The 24,458-nt window shown below is 35.5% G+C and overlaps 1 protein-coding gene across 1 annotated transcript in view; it reads right to left on the bottom strand.

The window, feature by feature from the left end:
- flrt1a (fibronectin leucine rich transmembrane protein 1a) overlaps nt 1-24,100 on the bottom strand; it is a 69,116-nt gene extending 45,016 nt beyond the window's left edge. Inside the window, exon 1 of the mRNA XM_089129866.1 lies at nt 23,548-24,100. The gene's annotated coding sequence lies outside the window, so the exon portion shown is untranslated. The remainder of the gene's footprint in view (nt 1-23,547) is intronic.
- Between the last annotated feature and the right edge of the window lie 358 nt (nt 24,101-24,458).

The raw sequence follows: 24,458 nt of genomic DNA, 5'->3' as shown, positions 1-24,458 counted from the left end.
ACTATAGATTTTACTAAAAAATCTTTTTTTTTTCAGTGAAATCCTGACATTTGCAGTCTATTTAATCTTTCTTTTCTCTATTCTTCTCTACCTTTCAGATCATGTTAGCAAGTCTGTCACACTTCTTTCAATAGGTTTCACACTCTCCTTGTCTCCTTTTATTTTCTACTCCACTGGGGATGGAAATGGAAGATTTTCAGTTCTAGTTCTTATTCCCATCATAAAATGGCCTTAAATATATACTAAACAAAAACAACAGTCCTTTGGTACATATACGTATATTAATATATATTTCATTGAACTACAACAGAAAGTATGTTCTGAATGTGTATATTTTTGGTATGTTTAAAGTGTATATTGTATTTGTGGAAGAACGCTGAGGTTCAAGAATGAATATAATGAATGAACATAATTTGTTTGTGGTGGTTACCAGTCTTTTCTATCTCTGACAGCGAAGCAAAACTCCATTAGCTCGATTGTATTTTTTACTACAGTACTTCCGAGTAGACGCAGAGTAAACCACACCCTAATCAATCTTAACAATGCAATGAAGCAAACCATGAACTCCTAAAGATTCCTGTCTGACATTGACCCTAAACACAGAACGAATCCACATCAATCCACCAGGTTCTAAGTCTTCCAGGAAATACAGCACAAGAAATGAAAGCTTTAGCGTAAGTTCTGCTGGGAAGACTCACTTGTTAGGTCACTTATCACCTTCACATCGAACCAATCGTGTAAACTTGCAGTATCAAAGATCGGTACTTACACACGTCTGAGTTCACAGATGATGACGCTTTCATGGGTTCATGACCATGTCATTTATTTAAAGTTCATTTGTATTTTGGTCTGATCGAAAATCGTGGTTTTTGGTTTAAGCCTGTTTTGTTCTGTTTATCTCAAAGCAAATAACACTTATAGGGAACATTAAAAGAAACAGTAAATAGTACTTAAAGGGATAGTTCACTTTGAAATTAATTTTTGGTATGTTTTATCTTACCTCAAGGGCATCCAAGATGTAGGTGTCTTTGTTTCCGCAGAAGTTTCAATTTTGATATTTTTAGGTCAAACCGTTCTTGTCTGTCTGTCATATAATGGAGGTCTATGGTCACCACCTCAAAGCGCATGACTCATAAATTTAAGTACACATTGATGGCCTAAGACATGAAAACGAGCGGTTTGTGTGAGAAGAAGAACAGTATATTGTTTTTACCTCTTGTAACCACAGCCACAAAGTGTTTGCGCCCTCAGATCACTTGGATGTGGCTGTGGTAACAAGAGGTAAAAACGATGTAAATACTGTTCGTTTTCTCACACAAACTGCTCGTTTCGTGTCTTAGGCCATCAATGTGTACTTACATTTATGAGTCATTAAATCATGTTTAATTTGGACTTCTCTGTGCATGCTCTTTGAGGTGGTGACCATAGACCTCCATTATATGACTGAGGTAAGCTCAAAAAAACATACCAAAAATGAATTTGAAAGTGAACTATCCTTTAAAAAGTAAGTTGCAAGTAAGTAAATAATTCAAAATAGAGTTTAATGTTATAAACGGTAAACTACTGGCAGTTGTGGTTGCCACCACCATGGTTACTGTTTTTGTGTTAGAGCATATATCTGTTAACTTAAAGTTTTATATTTGAATAATATATATATATATATATATGCTATGACTGTTTAACCATTTCACTTGCAAGTTATAGATATACAGTATCATTATACAAAACTCTCAATTATGTGTGTTTTCCATGGAATATCATTCTCACCTTGTGATTTCACTATCGTATTGTTTTGCATTTCCTAACACTGTTATCAGCCAACATTTTATTTACTCACCAAAGCCAATTTTCACTCGCAATTCATTTTTGGCAAGTGTTCATTTGTTCCCTCGCAGGATCATAGAAAGCATCCTGTTGTGTTTTGGCAATGTGGGATAAGAAGAAAATCGAGATTGGTGTGAATACTTGCTGAGAGGATCATGCTTTAAAGTCCCCATGAAATCAAAATGGATGTCATTTTTTGGCTTTTAGTATAAATATGTTATCTATAAGCTGTGCTGCAAAATAATAACAAAATCTGCATTTAGAAGATATAAGTGTTCAAAACTTGCAGTCTCTCACTTCCGCCATTATGGATCAATGATTTTGATGACATCAATCTACACTTCAGCTTCTCATCAGATTCTCTGTCCAATCAAATGCTTCTAGAATCTGAAGCTGCGACTGAAATTGGTCACTTGTTCACAAACTTACTATTTTCGAATGGTGCATGGTGCACTATATACTGTAGGGGATAGGGAACGATTCAGAACGATTCACGTTGCTTCCTGACCAGTCATCGCATGCCGTCTTTATCGGTGCACGTGATGTCATCGAGAAGGCGAAACTAGTAGCGAGTGACGTCCACAAACAAACGTAAACAAACAATGAATGAAGCGGTGAGTGCTGTCCTGTGTTCAGAAAAAAGTAAAAAAAGAAAGAAAACTCGACAATGGACACGTTCCTGGATTGCTCGAACTTGAGGTAAAATATCGTTTTCTTCGATATTTTTACTTTTCGTTTTAACGTTAGCACCATCATCTCTCGTTCGTTTCGCCATTTTTGAAAGTTGAGTACGGAAAAGCTTCTGTGCTCCTATTGGTCAACCTCATACGAGTGACGGAACCGTCGTGGACGACTTTTTGTCGTGATGTCGTGAAGCATCACAGACGTGACGTAGGTTGTCGCCCACTATGACACACTATACGAGATGATACGATCGAATCTTGCGTCCGGACGCCCGTTGTCGTTTACGAATCCCCACGACACCCTACGTCAAACGAATCGTGCCAAAATCGGGTTAAAATCATGTAATCTGAACCAGGCATTAGGGTTAAGGATTTGAACAAATCGAGCTATAATTCCAGAATCATCCATTTTGTTCTGTAGCCAGGCCTGAGCCCTAACTAGTGAAAAAAGAAGTACACTTTAGCATACTTTTAAAAAGAGTACTAATTGAATTAAAGCTGTAGTCCGCAACTTTTCATCTTTATCGCCATCTCTGTTCGAAATGTGCAATTGCAGTTATTCGTGGAATTATCAACTTTACGTGGGTTGTAAATCGGCATGAAACAGCGCGAATGAACACAGTGTTTTGAATCACAGATTCACTTTTTGAAAGTTCGACCAACATAAGAATTTTCACTGGAAAATGTCTTCTGAACAAGTACAGTAAGTAACATCCACTTTTGTTCTGATCGACTAAAAAGCATTCGACATGATGAGCTTCATTAGATTTAATCAACGCGATTTACAGCAACCGTGCAAATTATAGCCTACTTTCTCAAATTGTTCATGTTAATGACATCAGCATTGCGTGACTAATGTTAAATTGAATGTGTTTTATGGATTATACTTATGTGTTTATACTTAAGTGCAAAAGAAATGTAATGTTTTTTTTAGATACTCCTGTTTTCAGGCATGTTATTTACAATAAAATGAAAATGTATTAGTTTACTTTTCTTTTACTTGAACTTTAGTGTTTTTCTATTTTACTTAAGACTTAAGTACATCTTAATATGAAATTTTAAAACTACATCTGAAGAGTTCAGATGCAAAAGCCTCTAAATGCCATTTGAAATTTTCTTCTAGAATGGTCATTTTTATCAAGCTTGTATATTTAAGTTCAGTAATTTCACTTTAAGACAATTAATAGGTAATCTTCATTGCCATTTAAGTGAAATTACTGAACTTAAATATACAAGCTTGATAAAAATGATCATTTTAGCAGAAAATTTCAAATGGCACTTAGAGGCTTTTGCATCTGAACTCTTCATATATTGTCTTTGGAATATGGTTAAAGTGTACTGACAAGCATTTACTTTAAACTAAAATATACTTTAATGCACTGTTGAAAAATGAGTGTATTTTGAATACATTAGAATTTTGACATTTGAAATGATGCGGTTGAAATTTAGTACATTTACCTATGAAAGTTAGTATATTAGTCAACACATCAAAATAAGTGTATGCTACTTTAAAGCATGACAAAAGACTATTAAAACATAATAATTTAAAATGTACTTTAAGTTAACATTTTTATTTTGACATCACAGTGTACTGAAGTGTCTTAAAAAATACATGTACAGTATGAAAGTAAACTCTCTATGACCTTTTTCCATTAATATTACTAACTACAGTTTTATAAAAATATATATAGCCCATTCAATGCAATTAAGCACACTTATTTTTCACAATGCACTAAAATAATGCGAAACCATCCACAACAACAACCACAACTTATTCATGTTTTTAACAAAATCACCAATGTACAGTATATAGACCATATTATGTTATGATACCCACTCTGACCTAATGCAGACTGGCGATTTCCAGATGACTGATGGTATGGAAGAATAAATTCTTTATTCGATATAATTTATTTGTATACTATGCAGTACTACCGAGATTTGAACGTCTTGCAGCAACATAAAGATAATGCTCTGATTGGGTCTATTCACTGCTAATACAGTTTGGTCGTTCTCTCAGAAAAGTGCAGGAGAAACTGGCCAGCATCCATCTTATAAAGACCCTTTTCTCTTTGACACTCAGCTAAATTGAATTTTAAATTTTCAAAGAGATGGTTAAAGCAAGTAAAATTGCAAAAAAAAAAAAAAAAAAGTTTGGTATTTCCATATACCCTCATCATTTTTTGATGAATTTAATAAACAAAGGCCACTAACGATATACAATGTGTACATGTTTTGTACTTTTCTGTCAACAGTACAGTCCATCCATCAATCCACCCATTCATTTTCCCGACCACTTATCCTATCTAGTAGGTTCGTGGGTTGCCAGAGCCTATCTGAGCTGGAGACAGGAAAACACTGTAAATGGATAGCCAATCCATCACAGCGCAAACACACATACACACATTCACAGCTCTACGGACAATTCAGTGTCTCCAATTCTAAAAATGATTATATTTTATTAAGCCAAATGGAGATTATTCATCAAAATGTGCAGTTGGATACTGTGTGTACTGTGCAGTGCATATGTCCTCAGTGATACAACACACTTTTTCTTATTCAAGATGGCAACCTTGGCGTCAATATTGCTTAAGTAACAGTCAAACCGGCTGCTCGTAAGCAGTGTTGGGAGTAACGCATTACAAAAGTAATACATTACAGTAACATATTACTTTTTGCTGTAACGCAGTAGTGTAAGGCATTACTAATCAATTTTCAGTAATATTTTACTCGTTACATGTTCAGTGAGGCTTGTATTACAGTTGTATTTCAGTGTATTGTCTGCTTTTACTTCTTAAAGGCAACAGACTATGTGAAAGTTTTAAAGCAGTCTTTTAGTGCCAGTTCAGAGCGGTCGCGTCTGTAACATTGTTTTTTCCTCATAAATGCGAACACGAAAACTAAAATAAAATGAATATTTTAAGTTCTATGGAGACTGGAGAGCCAACCCTTCCTCATCCGATTTGCGCAGTGTAATTAACAGAATTACAAAAAATATATTTTGCCTCCTATTTTTTTGTCACGCATGAATGTGTGTCTTTTCCCTAATATTAAAAATAAAACATAGACTGATATTTGTCTAATGTTTGGAGTCCTTTAAGGAAGTAGCCTATATACGTTTCAATACATGTATTTTCTGAGAATTTTTATTTCAAGTTTTGACTGCAAATGTCATGTCCATAATGCTGGACTTCCCCAATTTTAAATAATTTATCCTCAGCTAGTTTTGTGGTGTAGGTCTACGTATTTTATAATGTTAACTTCAAATACTAATAGCCTAATTTAAAGATAAGGCAGCATTGGATCTGGACGGTAAGGATGATAACGCTGGAGTTGGAAGAGGTGTGTCGCGATTCTGTAGGTTCGTTGATCTGAGTCGTGTGACGAATCGCGATTTCGGTTTCATATTGCATATCGTTACAGCCCAAAAGTTAAGTTCTACTTAGTTATTTTGGTGAAAGTAACTCAAAAGTAATACATGAGTAATGTAACGCATTACAATTCTGGAACAGTAATATTGTAAGGTAATGAATTACTTTTAAATAACAGTAACAAGTAATACCTAATGTATTACAGTTTGGAAGTAACTTGCACAACACTGCTCGTAAGCCAATCATATAATGGCTCTGACATCATTGTACTCATTTTATTCAGATACTTGTTACAAACCTGTTTTTCCTTTCTCTTATAAAATGGCTATTTTGGTAGCAGACTCCAAATATACCTTGAAATGAATATTTAATGGCTAACAAGTTGAAAATTGTTAATTTATAATGCGTTTCCACACAAAAGCAGATTATTCCGTGTACTTCCACACTGTGAATAGAAAAAGAAATTTGACATCCAGGTCGTCTTTAAAGGGATAGTTCACTTTGAAATTAATTTTTGGTATGTTTTATCTTACCTCAAGGGCATCCAAGATGTAGGTGTCTTTGTTTTCAATTTTGATATTTTTAGGTCAAACCGTTCTTGTCTGTCAGTCATATAATGGAGGTCTATGGTCACCACCTCAAAGAGAAGTCCAAATTAAACATGATTTAATGACTCGTAAATGTAAGTACACGTTGATGGCCTAAGACACGAAACGAGCGGTTTGTGTGAGAAAACGAACTTCTCTGTGCATGCTCTTTGAGGTGGTGACCATAGACCTCCATTATATGATTGACAGACAAGAACGGCTTGACCTAAAAATATCAAAATTGAAACTACTGTGGAAACAAAGACACCTACATCCAACTTGGTGTCATCCACAATTTATAATCTAGTGCTATTACCCTTGCATGTTCCATCATGTCACATTACTAAGGGGAATATAATCCCGTATTGGCTGAACAACAATCCGTGTGTGTGAGTGTCGATGCATAGACACAAAACAAGAAAAGCTTGCGTCCCAATTCACATACGATCTGCCCTAAATAGTATGATATTTATAATATTATTCTGTTTGTTTCATATAGTTTTTTATCATTAACTTCATTCTATTACGTTTTTAGACTCTAGAAATCAATATATAAATGTAGCGAACCCCAAACATAGCTCTCTCCAAAATTAATATACAGTATCATGGCAAACATTAGGCTTTATTTTCCAGCTTTACAACCACCTTACACACTTTTCACCATCCAATGAATTTCCAGTGGATAATTAAATCCTCCGACTACAAAATTAAAGAGGTTTCATGTTGACTTTAATCGTTTTTACATTTGATATGTAGCTTACGCATTTACGTTGATATTCACCGAGCCCTCGGCCAGAAGAATCAAATCATGACATGCATTAGGTGTCAAAGCCGGTCACAAATTGTGCATCTGTGCACTAGTTTGTTTCTAATGTCACCCTTTCTCCCTCCTTCCTTCTGTTATTATGAATGTTAATGTAATCCAATTTTTGCCCAGCATGTGCATGTTATCAAATTAAGAAATGTGACAGAGTAGCTCTTAATGCACAATATCCATAAAGCCGTGACTGATTGCAAACATGACTTACGCACTGACTAATTTATACCTCATGAAACAGATGGTCAACTAGTGTTTGCCCAATCACAAAATAAACACATAATATTAGAATATATCTACATACAAAAAAAAAAAAAAGACAAAGTATGATAAAACAACATTTTAAATTCAGCAAAAAAAACTATTTCCTTTGAGAAGACAATGCATACTTTTGGAAAAAAGCTATTATTCTTAGATGTGTGTCTCTTTACAAGCTGCTGTCGGTTAAATACCATTTGATGGATGAAGTAGACTTGTTATTTTGATGGCGAGAACAAAAATGGGGCTCGATTTCCGTACAGGCAGTTAATAAGCCACTCTTTTCCCAGTATTTTATTTTTAAGTTGCCAGCTGAAGCCAGCATTTTTGATAATATTCAGAAAAAAAAATCATGGCTCCAGAATATTTTGTTGAGTGAATATGTAAACACTGAATATATTAAACAAATTAAGAAAGAAAATGTATTGAAGCTTCATTCATTCTTTTTTTATCAAAACTTGAATGTGTAAGTTTCATCAAAAAACAACATTTCGAACAAAAAGCTGAGATAATCAGATTTTTTTTGTCAAAGATAGTCTGGATCGAAGTTAGAACGATGATCTAAAACACATAATGGACTTCAATGGGTGCCAAACGGTTCAAGGTCGAACAAATGAACAAATCTTTTTTCGAGTCATTTCATTCATTTTGTTTGTTGAATGGACCAAATTACTTGAAAAAAGATTCGTTCCTTTTGATGAACGAGTTCGAAGAGGAGAGTCACGAACGCGCATCACAGAACAGAGCAAGGTGAGCATTTGTGCTTATAAAACTTTTTGATTTATTTTTTAAATGAGCGATCGTTTCGCTATAAGACCCTTATTCATCGTCTGGTGTCGTTTAAAGCGCTTTGAAGCTGCGCTGAAATTGTCTTTTGGACCTTGAAAATGTTTGGTTCCCATTGAAGTCCATTACACAGAGAAAAATCCTAGAATGTTTTCATCAAAAACTTTAATTTCTTTTCGACTGAAGAAAGAAAGACATGGACATCTTGGATGACAATTTTTTTTTAAAGTGAACTACTCCTTTAAGCACAATTAAAAAAAAAAAATCTTTGCAACATCCAGTTTCCTAATATAAATGGTATTAAATGTGGCACTAAACAAGCGCCTGAAAATAATTTTGTATTTTATATGGATTGGTCCACACAGTTTTGTTCTAGTAAATAAAAAACATCACCTAAGCATTAATTAGTCATTTAACATGCTTTATTCTCAACACAAACATTGAGTATGTGTGTGTGTCGGTGAACATTCTCTGCATGAAATCTGTCTCTCGCATGATTTCTTCTTAAAGAAACCTGGGATGTCCTGTTACGGTGTACAAATAAACAATTTTGTACTGTATATGATGGAAAATCTTGTCAATGGCAGAAAAAGAGTTAACTAAACTTGTGGTGAGAGTTAACTAAACTTATGGTTAACATTAACTTGTGGTGTACCTCAGGGCTCTATTTTGGGCCCGCTGTTGTTTTCGTTTCGTGTTTGCTCCCTTTAGGTTCGATTTTTCAAAAGCACAATTTTCCAAATCACTTTTATGCAGATGATACACAGGTGTATCTTTAAAAAATAAGGACAATTATGACATAAAGTCTTTGTTGAACTGTCTTAAGGAGGTAAGAGGCTGGCTGGCAGCTAATTTTTTAACACTGAATGATTCCAAAACCGAAATTGTAGTTTTTGGCTCACCAGCTAACATATAGATTGGAAAAACGACTGGGTTTTTTAAGAGGGAACTCTCGTGCTCATACTAGAAATTTGGGGGTGATTTTTGATAACGGCCTTAAATTTGACAAACAGTGGTGAAGAGTAGCTTTTATCATTTGAGATCTATTGCGAAATTAAAAGCATTTTTAACAGTAAAAGATTTAGAGATAGTGATCCATGCCTTTATTACATCTAGGCTGGATTATTGTAACTCGCTGTACCTTGGGGTGGCTAAGTCTTCCTTATCCCGCCTACAAATGGTACAAAACGCTGCCGCCAGGCTTCTCGAAACGAGGGAACATATTTCGCCTGTTCTTGCTTGTTGCCGGTCGAATACCGTGTAAAGTTCAAGGTATAATTATACGTGTTTAAGTGGTTAAATGGTCAGGCGCTTCAATACATTATGGATCTTCTCCACAGGAAATGTTCTAGACCTTTAAGGTCCTCAAACAACTCGATGAATTACTATGCCACGATCTAGACTGAAATTAAAAGGGGATAGTGGCTTGTCTGTCGCTGTTCCACGTCTGTGGAATGATTTGCCGGTCATCTAAGGCCCCACTTATAAAGACTTATTTATTCTATTTGGCGTTTGGTCGAATGTAATTTTATGATGGGCTTATGTTGTGTTTGTGTTGGTTGGTGTATTTCTGTATTTTATATTTTTTTTAATTGATTGTACAGCACTTTGGTCAGCAGAGGCTGTTTTAATATAAATAAAAGTGCCTTGCCTTGCCTAAATACAGTTTCAATTACAACTAGAAAAATTGCATTTCCTGCGGAATATGCGTGTGAATGCTTCAAAAGCTTAAGTTAAATGCACAAACAAATGCAATTAGTGCAAAAACAAGCTGAAATGCAGAAACAACAGCAAAACAGAGCAAACAAGCAAAAAAAAGCTTAATTCAAATGCATTTTATAAGCGGAAATGCAAAAAAAGATCCAAAAAATTGTAGAAAACTAGAAGTTTATTTAGAGAGGTAGAGAAGTAGATACAGAGGTAAAGAAATAAAGGGGTAGAGAAAGAGACAGAGGTAGAGAAGTAAAGGAGTACAAAAAAGAAAGGTAGAGAAAGACAGGGGATAGATAGATAGATAGATAGATAGATAGATAGATAGATAGATAGATAGATAGATAGATAGATAGATAGATAGATAGATAGATAGATAGATAGATAGATAGATAGATAGATAGATAGATAGATAGATAGAAAGAAAGAAAGAAAGAAAGAAAGAAAGAAAGGATTAGTAAGAAAAAGGACGAAAAAAGAAAGAAAGGATTAGTTAGAAATAAAGAAAGGATAGTTAGAAAGAAAGAAGGAAAGATAGATTAGTTAGAAAGAAAGACAGATAGTATAGTTAGAAAGAAAGAAAGATAGATCAGTTAGAAAGAAAGAAAAAGATTAATTAGAAAGAAAGATTGTATAGTTAGAAAGAAAGAAAGATAGATTATCTAGAAAGAAAGGAAGATAGATTAGTTAGAAATATAGATAGATAGATAGATAGATAGATAGATAGATAGATAGATAGATAGATAGATAGATAGATAGATAGATAGATAGATAGATAGATAGATAGATAGATAGATAGATAGATAGATAGATAGATTAGTTAGAAATATAGATAGATAGATAGATAGATAGATAGATAGATAGATAGATAGATAGATAGATAGATAGATAGATAGATAGATAGATAGATAGATAGATAGATAGATAGATAGATAGATAGATAGATAGATAGATAGGTAGATGGATACACAGATACATAGATAGATACAATTACATTGAAACTAAATACAGTTTCAATAGAAATTACAATTTCAAATACTTTCTGTATGATCACAGCCAGATTCTGTTAAATGGCAGTCCAGAAAAAAGTCTGCCTTCCCATATACTGTAAACACAACCAAACAATGAAGAATTAACTCTTTGTAATTGTCTAGATGAGGGTATTTGTAGTTAATTTAGCGGAAAAAAATAGTTCCTCATTCACTATGAAGATCTACACTTGTTCTTCTGAGAGTGTTTTTGTGAAATTTGAGTAGTCTTGTCATTGCCACAAGCGCAGCCTAGGCAAACCAAATCAAGATTGCTTATCATTAATTAGTGTTTATTGCTAAATATAGCAGCAGTTCTGATATTTATCTAATGAGACTCTGTCACGCACTGGCGTTAGCATTCTCCTCCATTCATTATGTATGTTTCGCCTTGTGTCTCCCTCACGCTCATCTGTCACAACTTTTGTACAGATCAAAATTTGATGGCAGAACTGTGATCTAAACATGGACTTGAAAGCAACATAAACCAACAAATCAGTTGTTAAAGCAGTGCAGTTTATTTTCAGTTTATATCTACATTGGTTGCTATAGTAATAATGTAGGTGTCAGCACAATGCCAAGTGATTTATACAACAAGTGAAATTAGAAAGAGTTCGGGATGCATAAAGCAGATGTACTGTAGCCTCTGCTCTCCTCCACCAAAGCATCCCACTGTGGTTATGATGAACAAGGAGGCATAGCTGTATTTTACAAACGCATAGACACAATTGAGCAGTTCCTTCCCAAACTACAAAAAATACTGAAAATTACGGAGGCGTATTGCATTCACTTGAAGAAAAAAAAATCTACTCTGTTTTTCTGAATTAACGAGTTAATTTTTCATGAGAAATAAAAATTTGCTCTGTTTTTCTGAATTAATTAATTATTTTTTCATGAGAAAAAAAATTGCTGTTTTTATGAATTAATGAGTTAATTTTTCATGAAAAAAAAAGTTTTTGCTCTGTTTTTCTGAATTAATGAGTTGATTTTTCATGAGAAAAAAAGTTTTTGCTGTGTTCCATGATTTTCATTTTCATAATTCCATGAAAAATGAACTCGTTAATTCAGAAAAACAGAGCAAAAAAAAAAAAAAAAAATCCATGAAAAATTAACTCGTTAATTCAGAAACACAGAGCAAAATATTTTTTTTTCTCATGAAAAATTAACTCATTAATTCAGAAAAACAGAGCAAAATATTTTTTTCTCATGAAAAATTAACTCATTAATTCAGAAAAACGCAGCAAAAAAAATTTCCATGAAAATTTAACTCATTAATTCAGAAAAACAGAGCAAAAACCTTTTTTTCTCATGAAAAATTAACTCATTAATTCAGAAAAACAGAGCAATTTTTTTTTCTCATGAAAAATTAACTCGTTAATTCAGAAAAACAGAGTAGATTTTTTTTCTTCAAGTGAATGCAATACGCCTCCGTAGAAAATACTACTATACACATAAATTAATTCTGAGGTAACATGCTATTCATTAAATCTAAATATTCAATAAATCAGAAAAAGAAAGGTCAACTTTGTCTTGTTTGTTTAGGACGCACAAGGCAAATGGATTTCCTGTACAACGGTTTCACCTCCCGCAGACAGTCACAGATAAATAGTCTGGACAGACTCCAACACACTGAAGGTGAAGAGAGTGGAAAGACTCGGAGGACGTGGCTTGTGTAGTGTAGTGTGAATCTGGGGCGGAATCCATTGATCCAAACACATGAACTATTCCGGCGTGAGGTGTCGCATTAATCAAACAGGAAGCCGTAGCAGAGAACGAGAAGGAAAGTCATTCCCTCCCATATTTAAAATGTTTTTTAGGTGGGTTTTTGTTTCAGCAGGGTGGGCCTAATCCTGTTTCCATGGTTACCGGCGGCCGCGCTCTTGATTTGTATGTAAGAGAGTGTGCGCCTTGAGCTAGCAGCTGTACCGTTTCACAGTTTTCTACTAAATCCACTTTTATAATCTGGTCACACAATATGCTAACGTTTTACCCACTGCTGATGTGAAGCAATATGCTCCATTTGTTAAGGTACAGGGGTAAAGTATGTGTGTGAATTCACCTGCGTGTCCTACAGTGCTCAACAGTGCGACAAAATACCATGGGTGTAGTACATATAACATGCATAGAATTTGTAATGTGTAGAATTTGCAATGGAAAGCATAAGCATCGTGTTACTAAAATGCTATTTTATTAAATGTGTATAATGCATGATACAAAGCCTATTTATAACAGTGCCGTTTTATGCATTATACATGCATTGAATGTGAAGGCGAAAAGAAAGAGAAAGCATATTTGTAATGTTAGAATTGAGCTTTTTATGCATTATGTATGCAGGATAAATTCGTATGACATACTGTACATGGTTAAAAAACATGAATTATTGATTCTGTTGTTTTATTAATTATACAAGCTAGTGTTATTAAATATGTATACCTAGTTTTGCATTGAGGTAAGCATATTAATGCTACAATTGTATAGTTTTATGGATTACATGTGCCACATGAAAGAAACGCCAAGTAACACATTAAATGTGAAATGTTAAAATAGAAAGACTGAATTAGTTTTTTTTTTCTTCTTTTAAAACATACTCCAATATACACTGTAAAAATATATCAAAATATTTTCAAATATGGGCAAACCCAGCCATTGGGTTACATTTTTAATTACATTTTTAACCCAACGTTTGGGTTTGTCCATATTTGACCCAAACTTGGGTTAAAACAACCCAGCATTTTTCAAGTGTTTATATATATATATATATATATATATATTTCAAAAATCCTTTTACAGTGCACATCTGACACCCAAATGTTTTATATATATATATATATATATATATATATATATATATATTAAGAAAAGTACACTTAAAAAATGTTTAGAGTATTTGGGTCAAATATGGACAACCCAACAGTTGGGTTTAAAAATGTGATAATAATTTTACAAAAAAACCTCAAACAATGGGTTTGTCTCAAACAATGTTTTGCTCAAATTGTGAACAACCCCAACTGTTGGTTTCAATTTTGAAATGACATTTTTAAGGTTGGGTTTGTCCATGTTAACCCAAATCTGGGTTAAAACAATCTAGCATTCATATTGCTGGTTGTGAATGTATTATGGTCATACGCATGTGTTGTACACATGCAGAATTCTGGATGTAAATCTCTGCTGTGAGACTGAAACTGTAAGACTGACTTCCTTTGGCAATGCCACTGTACCCCACTGCTAGTCAGCTGTCACCCTGTGAACGAGAAAGACACACACCCATATCTCTCATCTGTAACCCAACCTCACCATGTTATGGTTTCTTGGTTTCTACTCTGTCCTTTTCCCTTTTCAATCCTTTTCTCTGATGACACAAGCAACATGGCTATTTACAACAGACAGAGAGGAGGGGGGGGGGGCGTCTGCGCGAGCAAGGCGAGAACAACGGAGAGATCAAAGAAACATCACAACAAGAGGAAAACAATCACAGATGGAGAGATGGAGAGATATTCACCATGAGAAGTGAATCTACAGCCAAATATAACAAGAGGTGCCTATTCACAAATGATTGCATCTTTGTCCTTGTTTGTCCTTTGTCCTAAATATGGATTTCCTGTCTATTTGTGTTAAAGGTGTTTCCTTCTTTAATTAACAAAACAGACCAGAATTTGAGTTGATTGCTGATTATTTGTATTGTTTACTAGGCTTGTGCACAATTCAGAATTGAATTGAGAATGACTCCTGAATTCCAATTCAATTCTTGAATACCACTTGAACTTGAAACTTGATGTGAAAAACCAACCCGATCTCACGGCAATTCGTACGAATTTTACGAGGTGGCTAATTCGTAGCAATTCGTACGACCCCACTCCGACTTTTGCTAAATCGTACTGTACATATTTTATGAGTTGGCAAATTCGTATGAATTCGTACGAATGGCCTACCCCTGACCCCACCCCTACACGTGGGTTTAGACAAATTGTACGAATTTGTACGAGTGTGGTCGTGAATTAGCCACTTTTTAATCAATCGTACGAATTGATCGTGAGATAGCGTTGGAAAAACAGGATCTAGAATTACAATTCGAATTTGAATTAAAGGAAGCAGAATTCATATACATTCATATACACATTTTAAGTGACATTTAAAAATGAAGCTTTACAGTATATGCCAGATATTGCATTACACATTCTATAAATTCTATTAGTTTGAACTACTTCTACAGATTACATTAAAGGGATCCTCCACCCAAAAATGAAAAATCTGTTATCATTTACTCACCCTCGAGTTGTTGCAAACCTGTATGAGTTTCTTTCTTCTGCTGAACACAAAGGAAGATATTTTGAAGAACGATTGGAACCAAACAGTTGTTTGGCACCATTGACTTCCATAGTAGAAAAAAAATACTATGGAAGTCTATGGTGCCAATCGTATTTCAAAATATCTTCGTTTGTGTTCAGCAGAAGAAAGAAACTCATACAGGTATGCAACAACTTGAGGGTGAGTAAATGATGACAGATTTTAATTTTTGGGTGGAGTATCCCTTTAACAGCAAATGTTTCCCCCCAACTATGAATGTTAAAAGCTTTAGTTACAGAACAAATAATTAAGTTTCACTTATTGTGACTTATTGAGCATTTTGTGGAACGTGATGGAACATGTCACCATTTCCCAAAATTACATTAATAAGTAAAATTGCTTTATATTTAGGAAAAAGGAAAAAAAAATTAGGTGGACATTTGTTTTTATATATACTGTACATATTTTAGAACAAAATGTATGCAGGGTTTAAGATTGACTAGTTTCAGGTAAGTGTAATTAAATTTTATTATTAAATCACAAAATGAATGTAATTGTATTTAGTTGTATTACTGAGGTGTAAAATGTGTAATTCAATTAGTTACTAATCAAATTGGTTTACATTGATAAAGTAATCCAAAAAAATAAATGGAATTTATGGAATAAAAATGGAATAAGTGGAATTTCTTTGAATTGCCATGAATTTAATTCCACTTCCTGTCATTCCAATTCAAATTCAACTTCCTGTGGGGCGGAGTCAATTCAATTCAAATTCCAATTCATGAATTGAATGCAGGCCAATTCTGAAATGCAGAATTTTGCCCAAGCCTGTTCAAATGTAAGGAACAAAAAGTATTCAATTTTTGCACATAACTCAAATCATGCAAATCAAGTGTTCAGGCTTAGAAAATTGGATGGAATTGATTGGATGATTCATTATGGTTTACTATTGGTCAATCTCATGAGTGACAGGTTGCCCCGCCCTCGTCATCAGAGAAGAGAAGTCACTACAATAAGAGAGAGGGGACGTTACTTTGAATAACGATTATGAGGACACATGACTTTAAAGAAATGATCTGCACAGTTAAATATATAATTTTAAATAAATACTACAATATTACATAAATTCTCAGTTTTGATTTCATGGTGACTTTAATGTCCATAAAATAGGTTCAAACTATTATATTATAAACTGTTTATGCTTAAAACAATAATTGAGTTATTTTTTTCTTGTTTAAAGCATAAACTCACTGATCTCCTTTTTTCAGAATTTTTTTTTTTGATTCAATAATATTTAAATATTTGTACTGAAAAGACCAATGATGTTCAAATATTTTTACTGAAAAGACCAATAATGTTTAAATATTTGTACTGAAAAGACCAAATATATAGCCTAATAATTTCCCCCTAGTGTATTTGCCTAATGAGGCAGATGCTGATATTGGCCAGTATGGTCACCAAAATACTGTGCATCCAGTTTACACAGCACTGCACTGTGTACTGAATATTTTAAAAATTTCTTTAGACAAAGAAAATAATAATAATAAAGGACCAATGCACGAAAATACAGCATTGACCTTTTAACCAGCTCATATTCTCCAACCATATATTCACAACGGGGCCTTCAAATGTCTGAAATCATTTGCAGTGAAGGGAACTTCTCAGACCTTAGAGAGGCCATAAATGATGCACATACCCATCCACATCCACCCTGACAGTCGGGAAGACTGAGAGAGAATTTGTTTACAGCTAGGTAGGTCCCTTGGATCTGGAAGAGCTGAAAACATGATCCATTCCCTCGAGGTAATCACGGAGGGAAGCAGAGAAGCTCTTCACAATGAAAAACAATCTGAATTCTGAACAAATTGCTCCAAGTGCCAAAAGCTGGATCATCTTTAAAATGATGGATGTTACCATGACTAAAATGCAATACATGAAGCCTTTTCAATGTTTGGAAAAGCATGAAATGTTTATGACTAAAATATATCCGAGTTATTTCTGCAGCGTGGCGATGGGGCTTCGATATCCACCAAGACTTAATGACCCCTGGTTTGAATGGAAACGAAAATGATCTAAGCGCTGATCGATATCCTTGGAGCTCTGCATCTAGTCTTCAAGAAGATTTCAACTGAAGGGCAGCTAAATCAATCAATCATGCATTCAATCTACATTGGTAAGTAGAAGCAAGCAGTAGCATTTGATTGTTTCAAGGTCTGAGAGCAGGCGCTTGCTGGCAGATTAAAGTTAGAAAGTTTGCGCGATACCGAATTTGTTAAAATGGTGACAAGTAATCTTATGCTATGGGCCACAAATGCTTCATATATCTGTGGAAATAAATCTGATATGAATCATATACATGCATTTGCGCCTGCCAAGTAAGCGGACAGATTCCAACCCGATCTCACAGCAATTCGTACGTATTCATATTTTATGAGGTGGCTAATTCGTATGAATTGGTTTGAATGACCTCGCCCCTAAACCTACCCGTCAATGGGGTTTAGACAAATCCCACGAACTTGTATCAATTTGTACGAATTAGGCCTTGTCCACATAGCCTGGTTAAAACCAGACTATTCTCAGTTGAAACTGAGTTATGGTCTGGCAAAACGTCATGGACAAATCATTTCCAGAGGGGCGTTACCAACGGACGTCGCGGATTGACCTAAAACCAATCAGAGCGATGAAGGAGATGACGTATGCAGAGCGGCGGCCGGCGGAGAAACATCTCCGAGTGTTGTTCTTTGCTCGGTTTTTAACAAAAAGGAAACGTTCAAATCGCTTAAAACAGACGCGATAGCTGATTCGAACAAGTGGTGTTCGACGGCGGCATCCAACTTTGAAATGTAGGCTACAAAATATGCTTCACATTTCCAGCGCTGTCGTCATCGTGTAAACCCCACCCCAACGTTTCTGATTGGTGCTGCGAATAATGAGCTCTCTGCCAGACTAACTTTCAGAGCAAATCGAAATTTACCGGAAGTTGTCTGGGTTTTCCCAGGCTATTGTCCACATGGACACGGGTATTTTTATAACTGGAGTTTTTCCTCCTGCATTATAAAAAAAATATCCCCATTCCCGTCCACATGAAAACACAAAAACACTCTATCAAGCGCTGTCAAGAGCATGCCACACCAGCAGGCGGCGATATAACCCTAACCGTAAAGCCACGTTGGCCAATCAGAAGCCTAATAAAAAGTTATTACAGGTTCCGGTAGGTGGATAACGCGCAGCGAGGGCTTACACTCTGACGTCGCAAGGCAAAACCCCTGGTTTTACTATCTACACGATGACACTGTAACTGGCGTTTCTGAAAATCCTCACCCTGGCAGGGGTTTTCAAAAATGTTTCACACAATTCAAAAAGTGCACACACGGCCGAACCGCGTAAAAAAGTCACGGTTATAAAAAATACCCATGTTCGTGTGTACAAGGCCTTTAGCCACCTCGGAAAATACATACAAATTGGTCGTGAGATAGCGTTGGATATTCCCATCAATGCGAGTTTTGGGAATATTTTTTCGTTTCGAGTTTTTACGTTTTTTAAAAAGCGACGGTAGTGAATGACGTCAATTCCATCTGTGATGACAAGACTCTTTTCAATGGCGCAACGGATGATGATGATGATGTGCCGTTGATCAACCCAGTGAAGTCATACTGAAGTTTTATTTCAGTTTGAGCTATTGGGCCGATCTTTAAAAATGACGTCGCATTATCATTTTATCTGTACACCGAATTCGAATATGTTAAAGTGTGAATGAGGTTTGATAGCTACGACAGAAAATATGATTTCCTGGTGAATAACGAATTCGATCCCAAACAAATTTAGGTTCTGGAAACATTCTGGGAACGTTTAGTTTTGGTTCCCAGAACGTTCCTAGAACTTTCCTTTAAGGTTAAGGGAACATACCCGGAACATTCTATACGTTATAAAAATGGAACCTAAAAATAACCAACATGGAACGTTCCTATAACGTTCTTGTTTGGTTCCCCCAAAAAAATAACCACATGGGACCATTCAGGAACGTTAGGGGAACGTTCTGTGTTTGCACAGAAAGCTATTGTATGGCTTTAGAAGACTTGTCATTTAAACAACTTTTATTCTCCTTTTTGACAAAGAAAAGCCCCTGTTTCCATTCACTTTTATTATACTGAAAATAGGAGTGTTAATATTCTTCAAAACACCTTCATTTACAGTATGTTCTTCAGTGTTGTGCAAGTTACTTCCAAACTGTAATACATTAGGTATTACTTGTTACTGTTATTTAAAAGTAATTCATTACCTTACAATATTACTGTCTCAGAATTGTAATGCGTTACATTACTCATGTATTACTTTTGAGTTACTTTCACCAAAATAACTAAGTAGAACTTAACTTTTGGGCTGTAACGATTATGCAATATGAAACCGAAATCGCGATTCGCCACACAACTCAGATCCACGAACCTACAGAATCGCGACACACCTCTTCCAACTCCAGCGTTATTCTCCTTACCGTCCAGATCCAATGCTGCCTTATCTTTAAATTAGGCTATTAGTATTATTTGAAGTTAACATTATAAAATACGTAGACCTACACCACAAAACTAGTTGAGGATAAATTACTTAAAATTGGGGAAGTCCAGCATTATGGACATGACATTTGCAGTCAAAACTTGAAATAAAAATTCTCAGAAAATACATGTATTGAAACGTATATAGGCTACTTCCTTAAAGGACTCCAGACATTAGACAAATATCAGTCTATGTTTTATTTTTAATATTAGGGAAAAGACACACTTTCATGCCTGACAAAAAAATAGGAGGCAAAATCGATTTTTGTAATTCTGTTAATTACACTGCGCAAATCGGATGAGGAAGGGTTGGCTCTCCAGTCTCCATAGAACTTAAAATATTCATTTTATTTTAGTTTTCGTGTTCGCATTTATGAGGAAAAGACAATGTTATAGACACGACCGCTCTGAACTGGCACTAAAAGACTGCTTTAAAACTTTCACATAGTCTGTTGCCTTTAAGAAGTAAAAGCAGACAACACACTGTAATACAACTGTAATACAAGCCTCACTGAACATGTAACGAGTAAAATATTACTGAAAATTGATTAGTAATGCCTTACACTACTGCGTTACAGCAAAAAGTAATATCTTACTGTAATGTATTACTTTTGTAATGCGTTACTCCCAACACTGATGTTCATGCATGTTTTGGAATAACTTGAGGGTGATTAAATACTGACAAAATTTTCATTTGGGTTAACTGTTCCTTTAGATGCTAACTTGCTGATTTCAAGATGTAGCCTAAGTTATCAAATGCAATGACTGTTATCTGTCTGTGAACTGTCTTGTTAGTGCCCTGTGGGAGAGCCAGAGTGTTAAGCATGCAGGCAGAATCCTCGGTTATTCAACCACTCCACATTTTATAAAGCTCAAGGCCAGGGGATTATTCATTCAACAACACGACATTAAAGCCGTTTTAACCCGGCTGTGCCTTAAGAGCATATTGCTTAGGTTTTCCTATTGAAACAAAGGCATGTCTTATGTGGTCAGGCGTCAAACGTCAAACAGTCTAATTGAATTGTGCTCTTTCATCTGGGAAATGTCATTTATATAGCTTTTTCTGATCAAAAACATTCCAATTAACATTAAAATTACTCTTATGATTTAGTATAGGCTATATGTGAGTGTCTTTTTAAAGGGGACCTATTATGCATCTTTTTACAAGATGTAATATAAATCTCAGGTGTCCCCAGAATGTGTCTGTAAAGTTTCAGCTCAAAATACCCCACAGACCATTTATTGCATCATGTTGTAAATATACACTCACCTAAAGGATTATTAGGAACAGCATACTAATACTGTTTTTGACCCCCTTTCGCCTTCAGAACTGCCTTAATTCTACGTGGCATTGGTTCAACAAGGTGCTGAAAGCATTCTTTAGAAATGTTGGCCCATATTGATAGGATAGCATCTTGCAGTTGATTAAGATTTGTGGGATGCACATCCAGGGCACGAAGCTCCCGTTCCACCACATCCCAAAGATGCTCTATTGGGTTGAGATCTGGTGACTGTGGGGGCCATTTTAGTACAGTCAACTCATTGTCATGTTCAAGAAACCAATTTGAAATGATTCCAGCTTTGTGATATGGTGCATTATCCTGCTGGAAGTAGCCATCAGAGGATGGACATGGTGGCCATAAAGGGATGGACATGGTGAGAAATGCCCAATTGGCACTAAGGGACCTAAAGTGTGACCTAAGTGACATAACAATGTTATGTCGAAAACACAAAGTTCACATAAACAGTCGATTATGTCTTTGTGAACACTAAACATCAAGTAAAGAAATCCCATGCGTCCATTAGATCTGTGTAATTAGTCAAAGCAGCGTAATATGCTGTAAAAATGAATCAGACAACAAAAGAAAAAACAGAAAGTAACTTAAAGCTCTTGATTGAATAACATTAGTAGCTTTAATAAGAATACATTTCTTACTTAAAGGGTTAGTTCACCAAAAAATGAAAATTATGTCATTAATGACTCAACCTCATGTCGTCCCAAGCCCATAAGACCTCTGTTCATCTTCAGAACACAGTTTAAGATAGTTTAGATTTAGAATGAGAGCTTTCTGTCTCTCCATTGAAAATGTATGTACGGTATACTGTCCTTGTCCAGAAAGGAAATAAAGACATCATCAAAATAGTCCATGTGACATCAGTGGGTTAATTACAATGTTTGAAGCATCGAAAATACATTTTGGTCCAAAAATAACAAAAACTATGATTTTATTCAGCATTGTATTGTCTTCCAGTTCAGTTGTCAATCCGCGTTCAGTGACGCTGCTGATAAATAAACAGCGGACTATAGCTCACTCAGGGCGGGGTCTATGGGTGGAGTCCCAGCAATAATGGGCGGGGCCTACGAAACATGACGTCACATTGCATAGAAACGGCAAACGCTTATTCGGAGACACCGCTTATGATTTATGGGGATAAAAAAAGGAGTTAGTGGATTTTTACCATTATAGGGTGCTTGTGAACGCACACTGCCGACACACGTGCAAACACCGTGTAAAAGTAATCTGTTATGTTGCACAACAGATTCCCATTTCAGCAATTTATCAGATGTTTTACACAGTAATAAGATGCCTTCCAAATGATATGCTCTTTGGTTCAGCCAAGTCCTACAGTACATGCTGCCGTGATCACACTAACTCCTCAGTGAGCCCAATAATGGAAATCAATCAGTCAATCAATCAATCAATGTTGAAAGTGATTTTAGCCAAAAACCCCAAAAATTGGCTAGCCTCAGGACACTCTGAAACCCCGCCCTCTAAAGAGATGTCAACCTACCCAATGTCAGAAAATTGAAATGATTGACAGGCTGAGGTTCCCGATTAGCAAAAAACATGGGCCAATTCAATCCCTCTCTTTTTTTCTTTTAGGGCTGTCACAGGTATGATTTCTAACAACACAACACCTATATTTGAATGGCATCTGCCATGTGTTCTTTTTGGTGTGCACAAATGTACAGCACATTGAAGATTATATGTGTTTTAAACAATTAAATCGAAAGGTTTAGACATTACACACAATGTACAGCACTAGTGAAAAAAAATTTAAACGCCTGCCTACAGTACTTCAACCTGCCCGTCGAAAAGCCAACACTTACACATTTTGAATGGCAATGATTCGCGCCAAAGCCAGAAACCGCAACAGGGTTTATCATTAGGTAATGAGCACACGCACATGAATTCTTATTGAACTTTATTTGTATTTTATTTATTTTATCAAACCAGTTTTAATGGCCTTGCAGAATGCAACAATGTAACAGAACGCTTAAAGACTTAACTGAAAGACATGTGCCTTGAAACAGCAACACTCACAACGCGACGCCTCTGCCGAAAACACGCATGTGGAACAACAATTAAACGATTGCGCAGAAACACATAACACGTGTGAACGACTCCTGTGTTGTGCTCGTCGAGCTGTATTCGGCTAAAGGACACATTACCTCAAAAAGTGTCAGCAGTTGCTTTGTATGCTGTGACAGTTGTGCTTAATTCTGACTGCGCTAAACGCGTCTGTTGTTATTCCAGCGGATTCACATTCATTCACACAGCCGCGATTTCGTGTGATGGTAAAGCAATGCTTGAACTGCTCACACTCAGCAAATAAAATAGCCAAATTTCATATTAAGTCAACTTACCTTTTCATCAGAGAGCCCTTCCTTTGCCTGTTTCTCCATGCATCTCTCTCTTGCCAGAATAAAACCTTTTTTTTTCTTTCTATTATTTCCTCAGAATTGCGAAGTTCCACGCTATTCAAGCTGTAGGTTAATTCAAAATTAAGTGACGGTCCCCTGTAGACTGTAAGTCATCATTAAAATCACATATGCTACCCCTGTCTTATTCACTCTCTCTTCCTTTCACCGACCATCCGATATCGGCTATCGTTTTTCCTTTGCAATAAAATCCACCCCGTGTTGTAGGCTACATGCGTAGCAATAAAACACTATATTAAATTAATCATACGTGCGTATAACGCTTCTACGAGAGACCGCTTCACATAACTTCATCGCCCTTTAATGCATCTTCTCCGAGTCCTGTCCTCCTCTCTGAGCATCACTTTCCCTTGTTAGTCCGAATGCATAATTCAACGCTCGGTTCACAGCGTAGCGATGTCCGATTCCCAAACGAATCGTTCGTTTGAGTCGATTCCTTTATTCATTCGAACTGCTTCGCATAGTGTCTAGTATTGAAGTTGGCTAACGGCGTACTGTAGGCTGCTGTGGGTGAAAAGTTGGATCAACAAATCTATTTAAACCATATTTGTTAAACAGTGAGATTTATTAAACACAGATTTATGCGAAAGTTTAAAACAAAAGTTTAAAAACTTTACATTTTAATAGGTACCCTAATCAAATATCATATTTGACTAAAATATTTCTCAATAAAAAATTACGAAACTTCACAATAGAGCCACTTTTAAATGATGACTCGGAAGAATCGATTCACTTAAATGAATCTTCTGAACGAACCGACTCGCTGAAGTGACTCGGATGTCCCATCGTTAGAGAGCTTGCTGTATTGTCTCATTCGTGTCAGCTTGATTCGACTG

This window comes from Pimephales promelas, chromosome 4 (genome assembly GCF_988280905.1).
Source record: "Pimephales promelas chromosome 4, fPimPro1.hap1.1, whole genome shotgun sequence".
Lineage (NCBI taxonomy): Eukaryota > Metazoa > Chordata > Actinopteri > Cypriniformes > Leuciscidae > Pimephales > Pimephales promelas.
Note: the sequence above shows the minus strand (reverse complement) of the source record. Positions and strands in the feature narration are given on the sequence as shown.